The following is a 16,335-nucleotide window of genomic DNA, read 5'->3' as shown; positions in this document are numbered from 1 at the left end:
TGTTTTTTGTCATTGCATTGTGGGGCGTCTGTCTAGGGTAGTTTAGTTGTTGGGGGAGTTTGTCGTAGGTTTTGGGCTTAAGTTTCCTTTCTCATATATTTTTTTGGTTAATGTCCTGTACCCTTTTGTCATGTCTGGGAAGGGTAGGAAGGGGGGGTTGATCTGGTTGGTGGCTCATTACCTGCCCCTCATGCTGCAACTGGGTGGCCGGGTGATCCTGGGCTACCCCACCGAGGCAAGGCGTTTGTGGTGGGACAAGGTCATGTACCATCTGGGGAGGATCTTCAAGATCTGATGCAATAGGTACCAGCTCAAGCATTGATGGGCAGATCTGGTAGCAAGGGAGCAGGATCTGCTGGATCATTTGGGAATCGAAATCGGCGGAACTGTTGGTAAGTCTCCCATTGCCATTTAATTGGCTGCATTTAGCATTTGACTGACAGTTGCAGATAAGTCTGAGTCCTGCTTATAAGGGTTGTGAACATGTTGCATGCAACCTGTATGAGGAGTCTCTGACCCACTTGAGGCCTGCAGATCAAATGATGTACAATTTAGACAATGCAGCACACATGTATGATGAACCCTGCATAACCATCACAAAGGGGCATATGTAAGTGCCCCTAGTGCAACCTTCGCACGGCCACAGTGTCATGTGATTGACAGAAATGCGGCGCTAACCTGCCATTTACCCCGTGTAGTCTGTACAAAGTGGTGCAATGCATGCATTGCACCACTTTTGCAAGGCTCGACACACATCATGGCTGTGCCAGTCACCATGTATGCAAGGGGACCATTCTGGCACAAAGGGGGCCTCCATATTAGCAAAGAAAAGTCAATGAGACTGCTGCACCCCATTTGTTGTGGATTTCCTAGTGCCTGTTCTTTGCTGCTGTTAAACATAAGCTCGTGTTATGATCAATGTGCCCCTGGGTGCTTAGCAGGACTTCAGAATATAAATAATGATGCTAATCCTGCAAAGTGCCACACTACTGTCAAACAATTTTGACCCTACTACCCCTAACTACCACCATGGTGTGCAATCTAATGGAGACGGCGCACACATGGCGGTATAAGGAGTGCACTAGGGCCAGCACTTCAACAGGCCCAGCACTAGGTGCTGTGCCACTTCCAGATCTATGGCCCCAAGGGTTGTGATGCATGCACAGTACAACTTTCCAATTATACAGTTAGAAATAACGCCTGTGCTATTAAAAAGTGATGAAAGGGTCTGTAAAAATCGGTTAGGGAGGGCAAAATACAGACCTCAGTGTCATAACAAATGTTCCAAAGTATGAATTCCAAACACTTTGTAGGGCTGCTGAGTGAAAGTGTGAAATCTGTGTATGGAAATGCTTGAGAAGGGCCCAGCAGGAGGTTCCGCGATCTGTAGCATCTCCTGCTGATTGCATTATTGGCCTTGACATGTAAACATGATGTTGGCCCACACTGCCAGCATGATGTGACTTAATAATGACTACACACACACATGGATGTGAGTAAGGGGTACCCTAAGTCCCACAAGGACAGTATAGATGCAACAGGTGCTGCAATACTGTAGTTCTATCGGCCTCTTGATGGAATTTTGCAAGCCCATGTTATGGAGCCTGACCATGCACTGGGTTCAGACTACTGGCAGTTCCATTTGACCTGTGCATAGTGTATCAGAGTCAGCATAATACACTGAACTATGTTGTCCATTTACAAAGTAGGATTTACACTAAGCAATGCCCTACATTCATGTCTTGTAGGTGGACCTGCCCCTTACACTATTGGGGAGGTGGCGAGATTTGAAGACCCCGATGCATCCAGTAAGTGCCATTTTGTGGCTTCTGTTAGCTAGTCTAGGATTTGGTGTGAGTCAGTCAAAAGAGTGGAATGCAATGAGTGATGTAGTTTTCTGGACCAATTATTAGAAATCATAGGAGAATGGATGGTGACAACATGGGCATGTATAAGAGGCCCAAGCACCACTGGAGCCTCTATATTTGAGAGGTTACATGGATGCTATGCCCAATCCCGTGTATACATGGTGGGCTTAGTACACATTTTGTGGCTTCACATCCGCTTGTCAATACGGCCCCTGCACATGCAGTAATTTGCGTGGAAAGTGTGTGCAATGGGTGTTGCAGTGGCTGTGCCATAGCAACACCCATACCTATTAGACAGTGTCCTATACCTACACATTTACTTACACTAGAGGCTGCAGCAAATCCTGCAAACACACCAAGGTGTGGCTTTAGCAGACCACAACAGGCTAACATATATGTTGGTGTGTCTTCCGTACTTTGCTCTTTCAATGAGTGCTGCATTTGGCAGCACACATCAAAAGTGCAGAGTCCCTTTGTAGAATTTGTTTGTGCTGGAAAGTGTCCCTCCATGCACAAAGACTTTCTCCCCATCAACGCAGCCAACTAAGTACCATGGGGAAAGGGTGGCTAGTTCTAGTAATGGAAGCAAGATTATCAACGGCGTAGGTGACAACACAGTGCTGTGCCCTCTCCTATTTAATGCCGCGCATCCCTGCATTGTGAATTTGTCAGAGTGCTGCGCTGCCAATTGTCTGTCAGTATAATGCTCGGTCATATTCGCATCATGTATGTTGGGGGTTGTGCAATGAGATTGGCATGCATGTAGTTCTAAGGACAGCGTGTGCTGGCATGGAACTGTGTGGAAAACGATTATGTATGGCTGACCGCATATTATGGATGTATGTCATCATAGGTCACAGCCTAGCTGCATATGTACATAGCATGCCTGTTGTTAACAACCTTGTCACAGCACCATAATCAGCAATGTGCCAAACATAGCTCTTGATGAGAAGATGGGACAGATTTTGGGTTCCAACTGCATTACTCTCTAGGAGGATTCTGTGGGCAACATACACACACCACAGGTGCCACAGTACTCTCCAGAGATGATGAGGTAGTGGTACAGCAAGGAACCATAATGTCCTGAACTGCAGTAATCTGTGTACACCATGTGTGGACAACACCACTCAAGCTATTTAAGGTCAAAGTCTATTATTCTCCTAACACCAGATGTCAGCAGTGTAACCAATATGGTGCAGTCACCATGTAAATTGTGACTGATGTAGGTCACACCACAGATGCATGAGAAGGCAATGCTGTGTGTGTAGCTGGTGCTGTGAGGATATCTGACATGCATCTGCTGATGATGTGAGACACTCCCGGATACAGTTGCAGTACACAAATCTGTGACACGATTGCTGTTTTCTTCAGGGCATCCATACAGCCACCATGTGCATGCAATTGAACTTACGTAGCACTTCGTGGCACAGGGTAGTGGGCTCCAGTGCTGTAATGTCTTGACAACAGGGAATGTGCAGGTCAGGGTTTACACAACCTTTCTCATGTTAAGGTAGCATCAGTTGTACATGTCGCCACAGCATGGGAAATGCAGATGAACCCCAGTTTTGTAGGCTCAGGCCAGGTTTTACACCTGGACACATGAATGCAGATGTTCTACAACATAGAATACCAGCTTTGTAGTTGGCAGCCCCCCCTAACAATTAGCCCACTCCTACACTCAATGATGGGTGCTCAGGCATTGAGGTATCACCAGGGCTGTTGAGCTGATGAATTGCATGCCCAACCCCTCTTCAGCTCAGGGAGACAGGAAATTCATACTTGTTGAGATATCTGAAGCTTCAAGTGTAGATGAGAGTGATGTTTAGCAGTCCATTGTTAGTTCCTATCAGCTGTGGGCCATCATTATTTCCAATGGAATGATGTCATCCCACTGACATGTATAAGATACTGGTGCTGTATGGATAGATAGAGAGTCAGATGAGGTGCAATACAATTTTTTTTGAGGCATGTGTGTGGGACTGTATGTGTAATCAGCTATAGCAATGCAAGTTACACATCTGTACATACTCCACCCAATGCCGATACTGATGGTTGCTTGTCCTCATTTTGCAGCTGCCAACATGACCAATGAGGAACGGCGTCAGTTCAACCACAGGTCAGAAAGGTACCGCCAGATCCTGAGGTTCACCCAGGTTACTGCTGCATGGCACGCTGTTTCCTTTCGGAGAAAGCTTAAGCGGAATGGCTGGCATTCCCACACGGGGGACTCACTCACCCACCCAAAACAAAGGATGGAGCAGGAACATCTTCAATGCAGAGGCTTCCAGCTGCACCCACCCCATCCACCTCTGCAGCACCAGTCGCTACCCCCACACCAGTTCTGCCACCACCTGCTGCTGGTCTATCCCAATTGGAACTGGACTTACGTTAATAATAAACATCCTGATATCATTGCCTACAAAAGTCTCATTTACCATGTGTAATCCCTATTGATAACGGAGCTGTCACATTGACTGCAATATCACGTCTACTAGTCCATGCATCTGCTATCCAGTATATCCACTACTCATGATGACTATGTATACTTTGTGTACTTCGTATTGGACAGGTAGGTCTGGTACTTCAGTTGTCAGTGTTGGGGTCCTGTAGTAGGAATGTTAGGAAGTCTACCTGTCCTATGACCACCAGACTGCCATTGGCAATATGACCACCGCCAACAGCGCAGGTGGATGTGGCACATGTTGTCCATGAGGAATGCCCCATGGGCCAATGCACTGGCACTGGCAGGTTGCCGGCAGTTTACAGCCTGACAATGCCACCTGTCTTGTGACACGAGACCAGTAATATGATCAACGCTAGCCTCCAGGTATGTTCTCCCTTATACACCAGCCTTTGCATGGTGGTCAAAACCCCATGCAAGGGATGTTGGCAATGTGGTGTGGTGTGCCCCTGGGTCCCCCTGCACAGCCCATGCACCTGGCATAGACAGTGCAGAGGGCCCCATGCCCAGGCCCTTTGCGCTTTCCACTGCCTGATTTGCAGTGCTAAGAGCAGCGTGTGCTGTCACACACAATGCATCACAAGATTGGTGCTGCTTCTATTTGATCCATCAATAATGTAGTGTTAACAGAGCTGACATGAGGAGACAGATTTCCACCAGTCGTCCCAGCGTGATACTCATACTGTCAACTGCAGAGGTGGCACTGCACTAGCAGTCTTACCAACACCAGACTTGCCCATGCACCATCCCCACCCGTCAATGTGATATAGTACACCATGATATTCACAGACATACACCATATGTTGTGTTTGTGTGATTGTTTCCCCATTTCTATGAGGCTCACATGGTTGTGTCAGAGTAGTTGTGAGCTCAGCCTGTATGTGTTGTGACCTACAGATTGCAATCTGTAATGCATTTTTCCTCTAGTGGCACCGTTCTGATCAACGTCAATATGTGTGGCTCCACACTGCACCATGTTAGTTACACTGGGTAGTGCTATGTTTCCTGTGATAATGGACCACCCTGCAATTCCCCCAGCAGCTGCACAGATTACCTTTCCCTGCACCCAGACAGGGATCCTTACTGAATGATAGAGAAGTCACTGCCTTCTGAGGATGTGTTTTTTTATGTGCGGGCGGTGGTGCTTTCTGCACATCTGAGTAATGTTAGCTAAGGTGCCATTTTAATGTGTGCTGTAAGATGCAGCACACATATGTTTAAAAAATGGGACAAGGCAGTTGTGAAGTGTTACTGCAAGAGACACCACCATGACGTAACGCTAGGAATGGTATTGACTGACTTCCTAGTCTCTGATGTCTTAGTTATGTTGGTAGGGTTTGTTTGACTATATGCAAGGGATGTTGTGATGACACAACCACAGGCACAGTAATTAGACATGCCTTCCATCCTATGTGCTGCATATGTACATGTTGATATGTAGCCCTGGTAATTAACATACGTCCAGGTTGTGTATGTGTTGTGGTGTCTCTAACCAGTTTTTAGCATCACAGTATAAATATGACGCCCGGGTAGCCCTAAAAAATGGCGCAAGCCAGCGCTAAACTTTTTGGCATAAAACTGCATTTGCACTGTTTTGCGTCCAAAGTATAAATATGCCCAAAGGGCCTGATTTAAGAAAAGTGCTCAGTATCCACTGCAGCGCCACTTTTCTTGCACCCCCTTAGTGCCACCTAGCACTGCCATGTGTGCGCTGTAGCAAATTTAAAGTGCACCATGATGGTAGTCAGGGAACTAGTTTCCAAATATTTTACACTAGTTTGGTGCTTTGCAGGATTAGCACCAAAATGTTTTACACTAATCCTGCAAAGCACATTGAGGCCCATTATAAATAATAGTGTGCCTCCTTTTAACGCCTGCTCTGTGCAGGCATTAAAAATGACACAAAAAATGGTGCAAAGAAATCTAATGCATACATTATGCATGGCGCATGCATATTATGGCGCAAGGGATTACAAAGTGGAGCAATGCATGCATTGCTCCACTTTGAAAATCTGACGCTGTGATTTTGGCCTAGTTGGGTCACATTTGTGTTAAAAAATATGACGCTACTGTGGTTCAAGGAGGTGCTAGCCCCCTTAAATCTGATCCTAACTTTCAGCCTTTCATTCTCCTTCCATCCATCCATGCTTTCTCTCTTTTACCTGTTCATCCATCATGCATCCATTCATCCATCCATCTATCCGTCCACTCTGTTATACATTCCTCCATCAATATATCCATCCACTTCTTCACTCCACACCCCATCTATTCATTTACCCATCCCTCTATCAATTCACCTTTTCACCTATTGGTCCTCTCATGGTTCCATCTATCCTTTCAACCATCCATCCATTATTTTACCCTTTCATTCTACATTTCACTTTTCTTCCATCTTTCCTTCATGCCTTCTCCCTTTCCTCTCTTCTTATTCTTTCTTCCCCTTTTTTCTACTTACAATTCTTCTTTCATTATTTTTCTTTCTTACATTTTTCTCTCATGCTCAGTCTCTCTGTTTATCTCTCTCTCATTAATTGAATCCTGTTACCATTTCTGTTTCTCTGCTCAATGTTCACATTCCTCTGTCTTGGTATTCCTAATCAGTGCTTTTATTAGCTTTTTGTCTGCAGTCCTGCAGCCAGAAAAGGCGCATACACATATAATTAATTAATGGGGGCCCGTGTGATGTCAGCACCATTTAAGTTGCTTTAGTAGGGGGTTCACCACGCCGGTGTCTGTGGGGGGTTCACCACACCGCTGCCTGTGGGATTCCAGCTGAACTATTAAGTGGATATGGAGCCTCGGCTGATCTGGCATTTCCCATAGCTAGATTAGCATTCAACCCCCGCCAAAACACATAAGAGCTCCCACATTGGCCGAGTAACGTACCAGTTATGATTTTATACTGGATTCTGGTACTTCCATTCTGTTTTTCATTATAAATGATAGGCCACATATTAAAGAATGGACTTGAAATCAAGCTACTCAGCTACTCAAAACTAAGCTATATCTACCTAAACGTGGAATGTTGTGCCATTGAAATAAATGGAGAGATGCATTGTATGTTTTGGTATTAATATAGATATGTGCAAATTTAGTTGGAGCTCAGCGGAGCGCTGCACACAGCAAATTGAGCTGACGCCGCTAAGGTGTGATAGTTTGAACGATTCAATATTCAATTTAAAATTCTCCAGGCAATGCATCTGTCTCAGGATGTGGGTTTTAGGCTACGGAAGAGATAGGGAAGGCAATTATGAGCCCTTTTAGTCAACTTTGTGTTTGGACTTGAAATGCATTGCTGGCCAGATCCTGAATAGATCGTGCTCTGTGGTTAAAAAACAGACCTACGTCAGAAATCTGGCTTGAGTGGTGGGATCTGTAAAACATGTGGTGGGACAAATGTGTGAAATTCGTACAATTTGCTTTTGCAATCTCAAAAAGAGGCCATGATGCCCATGGCATTTAGGTGAAATTCCGCCATTAACCGAAACGCAAATCCATCATTTTGCACAATATTTTAGCTTAAAGTGTGTCCTGTTCAATTTTTGACCCACGGCTAAATTCAAACAAAGCACCACAAAGAGTAGCTGCTTTTATTCTGTTTTCAACATGTGCTTGCAGTACATTTTGAAGATGACTGGCATATTGTATGGTAAAGTTTTACTCCTAATGGTGCTTAATTGCATAAAGTAGCACAATTGCATAATTTTAGGAATTTCACATAACAAGCATAATGTGAAATTCACCAAATCATGCAAATAATTCCGGAATAACTAAAATTTAAACCAGGCCTGGTGACAACATGATTGGGTCCGAAGTGTTCAAGGTGATGATATGAGGTATTTGTATTAAGGTGGACAAGGGCACATAGGGGTGATTCTGAAGACATTTCACTCCCCAGTCAAATAGACCACAACATGGATGTTAGATGTGGAAAAAGCCATATATTTGGAACTGATTGCGACTCGTGGTAAGGAGGACCAAACATGCAGGCCTGTTAAAGAGGCTGTGATGTCTGGACAATTAATCTTTCATGACCCGAAAGCACTTAGATGGCCGGCCACAAGGCTGGGAGACTGCAAGAGTGGGTGCTTAGTGTGGAGTCTACTAGGCCTGGGTTGACAATGAAGAGAGCTGATGATGGCACTATAGCCCTCTCTCGAGCTGAGATTGATCCAACTTTTGCTCTTGCTAATAATGCTTAGATGTACTGTTACCCCCCCCCACACACAGACCAGGTCTCTTACTTTGGGCCTGATTTAGATCTTGGCGGATGCAATACTCTGTCGCAAACATGATGGATATCCCGTCCACTGGATTACAATCGCCATATAATATAATGGGATCGTAATATGATGGACAGGCTATCTGTAAAATTTGTGACGGAGTATTCCCCTCCACCAAGATCTGAATCAGGCCCCTTATTACTAATGCCTACATGCAGAACCCGAAAGATATGCAGACCAAGGAGGTCGAATCACATGCCACAGCAGAGGTCAATGCAGATATTAAGCTTTTAAACAGGGATAAAATCCCAGGTTTCAACTGGCTTTTCATAGAATTTTACAATATCAACAAAAGCCTGCTCACAACCAGGTTTGTGCAGTTATAAACATGCACCTGGGAGGCTTTCCATAAACAGAAAGAAAATTCTTCTTTTGCCAGAAGTGTGTCTCCTACCTGTCTGTATAGATATTTGTTGCAAAGAGATATTAGAAGCAGTTTAATACAAATTAGTTTTTTTAAAGCACAGTAGGAACTTGCAGAAGATTTTTATGAGTGCAAAAAACAATATGCTCCATGACCTAACCTGTCTTTTCCTTTGACTGCTGGCTCTGGCGTGCAGCCATTCAAGTTGATTTTGCTGCCATTTGAGTAGAAGATATACACTAGCAGCAGCAAACCTACTCGAGAGGCATCACTCTAACGTCAACAGTTTAAGACCACCTCATTAGAAAATAGCGCTTGTAGATGCCAAATCTCGCACATGCTCACATTTTTGAAGCAGTGAAGGAAAAAAAATCTACCACTCTGCGATTGGCGATATTTGGCTGGAAATACAAATTCAAAGGGCAATGTGGATCAGCCAAATTCCTACAATTCTGTGAGTGGAATGAAAATTTCCGCCCACCCCTAAACATCAGTGGCAGCGAGTCACTCTCAGATGAGAAGAGCCCACCGAAACGAGATAGAAACAAAGTATTTAGCATAACAATGACCCAATGAAGCCGCTCTTATTCCTTTTTGACATATGTTTTGAGCTGCAGATAAATTCTCTGAAATTTGTATAGTCTATCTGTTACACCTGGCATCTTTGACATGGTTTCTCCCGGTCCTTTTGCCTCTGCCTCCTGTATTTTTGACTGTGTGCTGGATTTAGTTTTTGCTCATTTTGCTACTCTGGCACTTTACCACTGCTGATCAGTGCTAAAGTGCAAATGTTCTGTGTGTAAATTGTGATTATGATTGGTTATCCATGATTGACAAATTTGATTTACTAGTGAGTCCCTAGTATAGGGCACCAGGTGTGCCCAGGGTCTGTAACCCAAATGCTACTAGTGGTCCTGCAACACTGATTGTGCCACCCACATGAGTAGCCCTGTAAACATGTCTCAGACCTGTCACTGCGGTGTTTTTGTGTGAATTTTAAATTGTCATGTCGACCTGGCAAGTGCACCCATTTGCCAGGCCCAAACCTTCCCTTTAAGTACATATAAGGCACCCCTAAAGTAGGCCCAAGGCAGCCCCATGGGCAGGGTGCAGTGTATTTAAAAGGTAGGATATGTACTAGTGTGTTTTACATGTCCTGACAGTGAAGTACTACCAAATTTGTTTTCCACTATTGGAAGACCTATCTCTCACATAGATCAACATGCGGGTTACATTCAAATATCTCTTAAGTGTAATTTTCCATTGTGAGCAGATAGAGATATGGAGTTTGGGGGTCTCTGAACTCACAATGTAAAATTAATTTTTTAGTAAAGGTGATTTTAAAAGTGTGTGATTGAAAATGCCTTTTTTTTAGAAAGTGGGCATTTTCTTGATTAACCGTTCTATGCCTCTGTCTGTCTGTGGATTAAACGCCTGGTTCAGGATGACAGTTGGGCTGGCTGTGAAGTCAGTCTAGACAGTCACACAAAGGGAGCTGAGGTGTGCTTTGCATATTCTGATGGGTCTTCCTGGGCTAGAGTGGTGGGAGGATCTGACACTTGCAGCTGAATAGGGCTGTGCCTGTCCTTACACAATGCAGTCTCCAACCCCCTTAGAGTGTGTTTGGGACCAAGGCAGGAAAAGCAGAGTCTTGTGCACTACAAAGATTTTCCTTTGAAGTTTGTGTACTTCAAAGGCAGGAATGAGTATAAGTGTATAACAGATTGAGAACCCCTAAGAGTTTTTAAGATATTTATTGGTTGCCAATTCAAGCAGAATCTCTGAACATTTGAACCAAAAGCCTTAAGGTCCAAGATTATTGGTTGGGGTCCATTTTAAATACAAGTCATAGATGTTTGAGGCAATGAAACAAAAAGTCAACACGTGTTTCGCCCCCTGTGGTGTATCTACCTGGGGCTTTTTCAAGGTTGTAGGTTGTAGGATATAGATGGTTAAGGATTCAATATGTTAGAATGCTATTGAATAAGCTAAGTGGTTTTTGATCATGTGTGTTAAATAATGTGACATAAAGGAAGAAGGAAGTGCCAGAAGTATTCAGTAACACCAGTGCTGGTGAAACAGGGAATGTGGATAAATACATCCCTTAGAGAGGGAAGAAAAATTCGTGTCCTGGTGAAAAGTGAAGAAAGTTCCCACCAGCATAATCTGTGAGTTAAGTGTGTAGGCGGCAGTGGTCAACATTGTGATTCTCTTAATTTTATAATTGCTGATTCATGCATGTCTGAGTGTGGTATTAGTTAATGAGATATGTGCTGGTTAGGAATAATAAATAGACTGTCCACCTGTATATGCAAAGTCCCCGGGTTAGTCTGTGAAAGTTTTTTTTGCCAGAACATGGTTTACGGAAACAATCCATACCTAGTTAACACAGTTGTATGTATTAGGTCAAAACATTCATTCTGTTGGAAAAGATTGCAACATTCAGAAATCTGTACACCCAATTACATTCTAGTTACACATAGTAAAGACTGTTATAATAGTATGTGCCAGTAGATGAAGAGGAGGCGGAAGATGTGATATGGAGAAATTACAGAAACAAGTGAAAGAAAAGACAAACAGACCATGACCTTAGTTAAATGGTCTGTGTATAATACGAATATACGCAGTTAGGCTAATAAACCCTACAGCTGCCCCGTCGTGACTTATGCTAGGGATTATATGTTTACTGATCCCCAAAAGGGTTGAGATATTGGAGCGATATTATAATCACAGCCTTATATGCATGAAAAATTAATGTTCTTGTTATAATTATTGTAACTCAAGGAGGCATTCTAGAGTCTAAGTACATACGCTTTGTTGGATTGTTGAAAAGAAAAGCCCTATCAGTATGTAAACCAGCCTACTTGAAACATCCCTATTTAGATATTTAAACAGAACAGAGTGATCATTTTACTGGTGTTTGGTGCATGATGGAAGGACAAAGCTACATGTAGGCCCTAATGTATTGTGAAATCTACCCTAAGTGAAAGTAAAAATCAGCGTACGGAGGTGACGGAAAGACATTAAATGAGACAATAAATTGCATCGTACAGAACAATAGTGTCTTGTTGAGTCCTCATCGAACTGTGTCGAATCAGATGATAAGGGAACTTTCACACTTTCACACTTTTGTACTTTTAATTTGACATCCACACCATGAGGGTGTTGTTTTAGTTTTTGTATGCCACAAAAAGTAAAAGTTTGTGTGAAGGGATGGCATTTGACAAAGTGTTCAACCAGTGGGAGCTTTACATCATCTTTTTGTATAATACAATAGTGCTCCTGTAATCTCACTTTCAATGCCGTAGTTGTACTGCCGATGGAGGGGCTGTTACATAGGCAGGTGATGAGGTAATCTGTATTGGTACTTTCACAGTTGATAAAGTTACGTATAGTGAAACGTTGTCCATTAACGGCAAATTCTTTAGATTTCGATAGGCCCAGTTTACATGTAGAACAATTAGTGCAGGTATAGAATCCTGTAGTTTGTTTCAAGAAATGTTGGATAGTTTTCTTTTCATGGAAGAATGAGGAGCATATATTGTCTATGAGGTTCAGTGCTCTTCTGAAGCCTAGCTGTGGGATTGACTGTATATTTTGTGCAATTGAAGGATTCTTTGTTAGTAGATACCAGTGTTTATGAAACAATCTGCAAATGTATTGTTGGCCATTGTGGAATTGGGTAATGAAGCGCAAGGATCTCTGAGTAGTAGTCATTTTGCCCTTGTTCAAGATGACATTACAATCAATTTTGGCAAAGTGTCCTTTGGTATGGTTCAATCTGGAGATGTTGTACTCTCTTCTGGCTAGACGTTGCGTAATTTCTGACGTCGTTTTCTCATAGTCCTCTGTGTTGCTGCAATTACGTCTAGCCCGTTTATATTCCCCAGCTGGGAAGTTGCGTATTGTACTTTGTGGGTGGCAGCTAGTTGCATGGAAAATGGAATTGGCAGCTGCGGTTTTTCTGTGGAACCTGGTGTGCAATTGGTTCTGATCTATATAGGGGGTCAGGTCTAAGTATTCTAGTGATTCCCTGGAGATTTGATGGGTCACTTCAACGCCCCATTTGTTGCGTGTGAGAGTACGTAGGAATTGTTGAAGAAGGGATTCTTGCCCCTGCCATATGAGGGGAATATCATCAATGTATCTTCTCCAGAAGATCAAGTGTTGTGAAAAATCCTCCACATTTTCATTCCAGAGCCAATGTATTTCTACTTCTCCCATGAGGATGCAGGCATACGGTGGAGTGAAGCGAGCTCCCATCGCAGTCCCTTGTTGCTGTAAATAATAGTCCGCTTTAAAAAGGAAAAAAATGTTCTCAAGACAGAAAGACAGCATGGCTATGATCATTTCGTTTCTTTTAAGAAGGTGTACAGATCTAGTGAATAAGCTCCTTTGAATTGCTTCAATGCCATCTTAATGTTTTATTGAGGTATAAAGACTGACCACATCTATGGTGACAAGTATGTAGTCTGGTTGCCAATCAATATTTTGAAGTTTCTGAAGTATGTCCTTAGTATTCTTGATGTAAGAGGGTAGATTCTTCATAAAGGGCTGTAGTTCAGAATCAATAAAGATATCCAGATTTGAGCAAATTGAGTTTATAACTGAGATGATAGGTCTACCTTTGGGTGGGCGGTCTCCCTTATGTATTTTTAGAAGGAGGTATAGGGTGAGTGTAGTAGGGTGTTGGATAAATAGAAAGTTTGACTCTTCCAGGGTGAGAAGACCCCTTGATTACCAGTGGTCCAGTAATTCACATGAGTTACCTTGAACCTGCTGTGTTGGATTATGTGTGAGTTTTATGTAGCATGCAGTATCGTCGAATGAACATTGTCATACCACCTAATCCCAAAGACTTTTTGCCGGACGACATTTTATGAATTGTTTTACACATCGAAGTCTTGGGTGTTTTGTGTAATCCCTTTGTGAAAAGATTTTCTGAGGAGAAGGTTTTATTTAATTTTCTCTCTCCACATCTTGAGTTGAGCGTTTTGTGAGAGGGTGGATTAACGACATGGCCATTCAGTTAGGCAGATATTTTTGCCCGTATCTGCAGACTAACAACCTTTAGAATTTTAGAACTAGTGAATGGATAAGTGTTTTATTTTAGTTTTCTGCATTGAAATACGATGATTATTTGGTGATTTGTTTTCTTTTGAAATTTAATTTTTAGTAAAGATAAGCGCAGAGTGTCCTTAAGGATTCGTTTCTGGATGGGTACGAGATCAAAAAACCTTTTTGAAATTGAGGATGGTAATTCCCCGAGACTGAATAATGGGGAAGTTTTATGAGGATTATTTTTTTGTAAGATGCTAATGGTGAGTGTTTTTGATATGGTGTTCACTTCATTGAGTTTTTGATCTGAATTGGGGATGATGGCATTGATGGACGTTTGGTTTTCCAGGCATGGGATCACTGGGTTTCCTAAATGAAGTATACCAGTTTGATGAATATTAATGATGATAACCTTTATGTGAGTATGATGTCATCTCTATTGGTACTCTCCCTTTTTTGATATTTTGATAGGTTGCCCCCTAATATGGTTTATGTCCTGATGAAGACTCACAGTTGAGGCAGAGAGTGGGCCCTGTATATTTTGCCAGGTCGAAACATCAACGACTTAGATTGAGCCTGGATTGCATTTTTGGGATCAACAAAGGGACAATAGTGATATGGACACTTTACCCTTATAAACTGTGTGATACATATTGTTGTAAAATGGTCAACTGACAGGCTCCTATGTATATAATTTATACAATAAATAAGAGGTGTCTTCTGAATTTTCTTTTCTTTCTTTCACGAGGACATTTTTTCGTACACCATATATTCTTGTGTGTTTTGGAGGAACAACATTTTTAAATGCATTTCATATTTGTGAATAAATCACATATATTTTCCTATGATTGGTTTAAGGATATTATTTGGAATTCTTTACATTGATGTATGCTGCATGGATATATTTGTATACTGAAAAATCTTTTTGTAAAGAAAATTTCCATTTGGACAACTGTAGTGTATATTGCATATTCAAGATGCAGCACAGGTACAAAGAAGATGTCAGGAGGCTCACTGGCTATGCACCACATAGAGGTGATCCACAGTTGATGCACACCCTACTCCAAACATTCTCCATTGGTCACAGGTGTTCAATCTGTAGGGGGCTACCCAATGGGGGTACTGGAGTCATGGGAAGGGGGTCACTCATTCCTCTACATAAAAAGGATTTATGAAATACTGTTCTAATACTTTTTGTAAAACAGCCGTCAGCAGATGGGTAATTTCTATATTGTAAATTCCTCAGCTAGAGTGTAATTCAGGAAGTGTCCTGTGCTGTGAAACCGAATCTGGGCAGACAGATAAACAACTTCCTGCCAGGGGGCCTGCTGCCTGAAAGAAATGCAAATGTGCGCTGAGAGTTACTCTGTGAATGTAAAAGGTAATCTGTAAATATAAAGGATGCTTGAAAGCCAGTACTGGCTTTCATTGATTGTGATAAAGATTTACTCTTTTTGAGTGGTAATGCAGTTAACAACTGAGCTGTGATGTGAGTACTTTTAAGTGTAACTGTAATTGCATCTACATAGCGCTTACTACCAGGAGTAGGTGTTGCAGGGGTAGGTATGTAAAAACATCATTACACAGTCTGGGTATTGCTAAAATCTATATTTTGAAAACACTATTTTATTGTAAAACTTTAAATGCATTTTGAAGCAGTATATTTCATACTGTGTGTAATGCAAGTTTAAAATAATAGCTTGCATATTCTCAGTGCTTTTTGTCACAGGTTTTGACCTCGTAGCACTAAAAATACACAAGTCACTATTTTCCACTGCACCACCCAAGATTTAATTGTGTGGCTCTCTGGTTACACAGACCACTCCAGTGCATTAACTAAAAGAGGTTTCATAATGTACTATTGTGCATTTTCCAATCAGTAACAACGTTTTATTTATTTATTTAAAGCTTTCAAGCTGTGTAGTATTTTATATGTAGCTACCCCACAGTGAGAGACCAAAAAACGTACAGATTATTTTGTTTTTGGCCACACTTTTGACCTCGCCCCCAAGCTCACTGACATCACTCCTAATGCATGCAGCATCTCAGTTCCCATACTTTTTTTTAATGCACTTCGACAGATGGTTGGCCTGGCTGTCCTTGCCTGTGCGGATGGTGGGAGGTTGACAAGAATTTGAGAACTGCACACAGCACTGATGCCTCAATTACTACAGTTCATTCATCGCAATATAGCTGCACTGGTCACGCCTGGCCTGGGGGCTCAGCTGTGCTGGCTGCAGCTCTCCGACCACAGCTAAGACTCACTAAGCCCGGGCGGCCATCAGCAGTTATGTTCTTTTT

This window comes from Pleurodeles waltl, chromosome 4_2, assembly GCF_031143425.1.
Source record: "Pleurodeles waltl isolate 20211129_DDA chromosome 4_2, aPleWal1.hap1.20221129, whole genome shotgun sequence".
NCBI lineage: Eukaryota > Metazoa > Chordata > Amphibia > Caudata > Salamandridae > Pleurodeles > Pleurodeles waltl.
Note: the sequence above shows the minus strand (reverse complement) of the source record.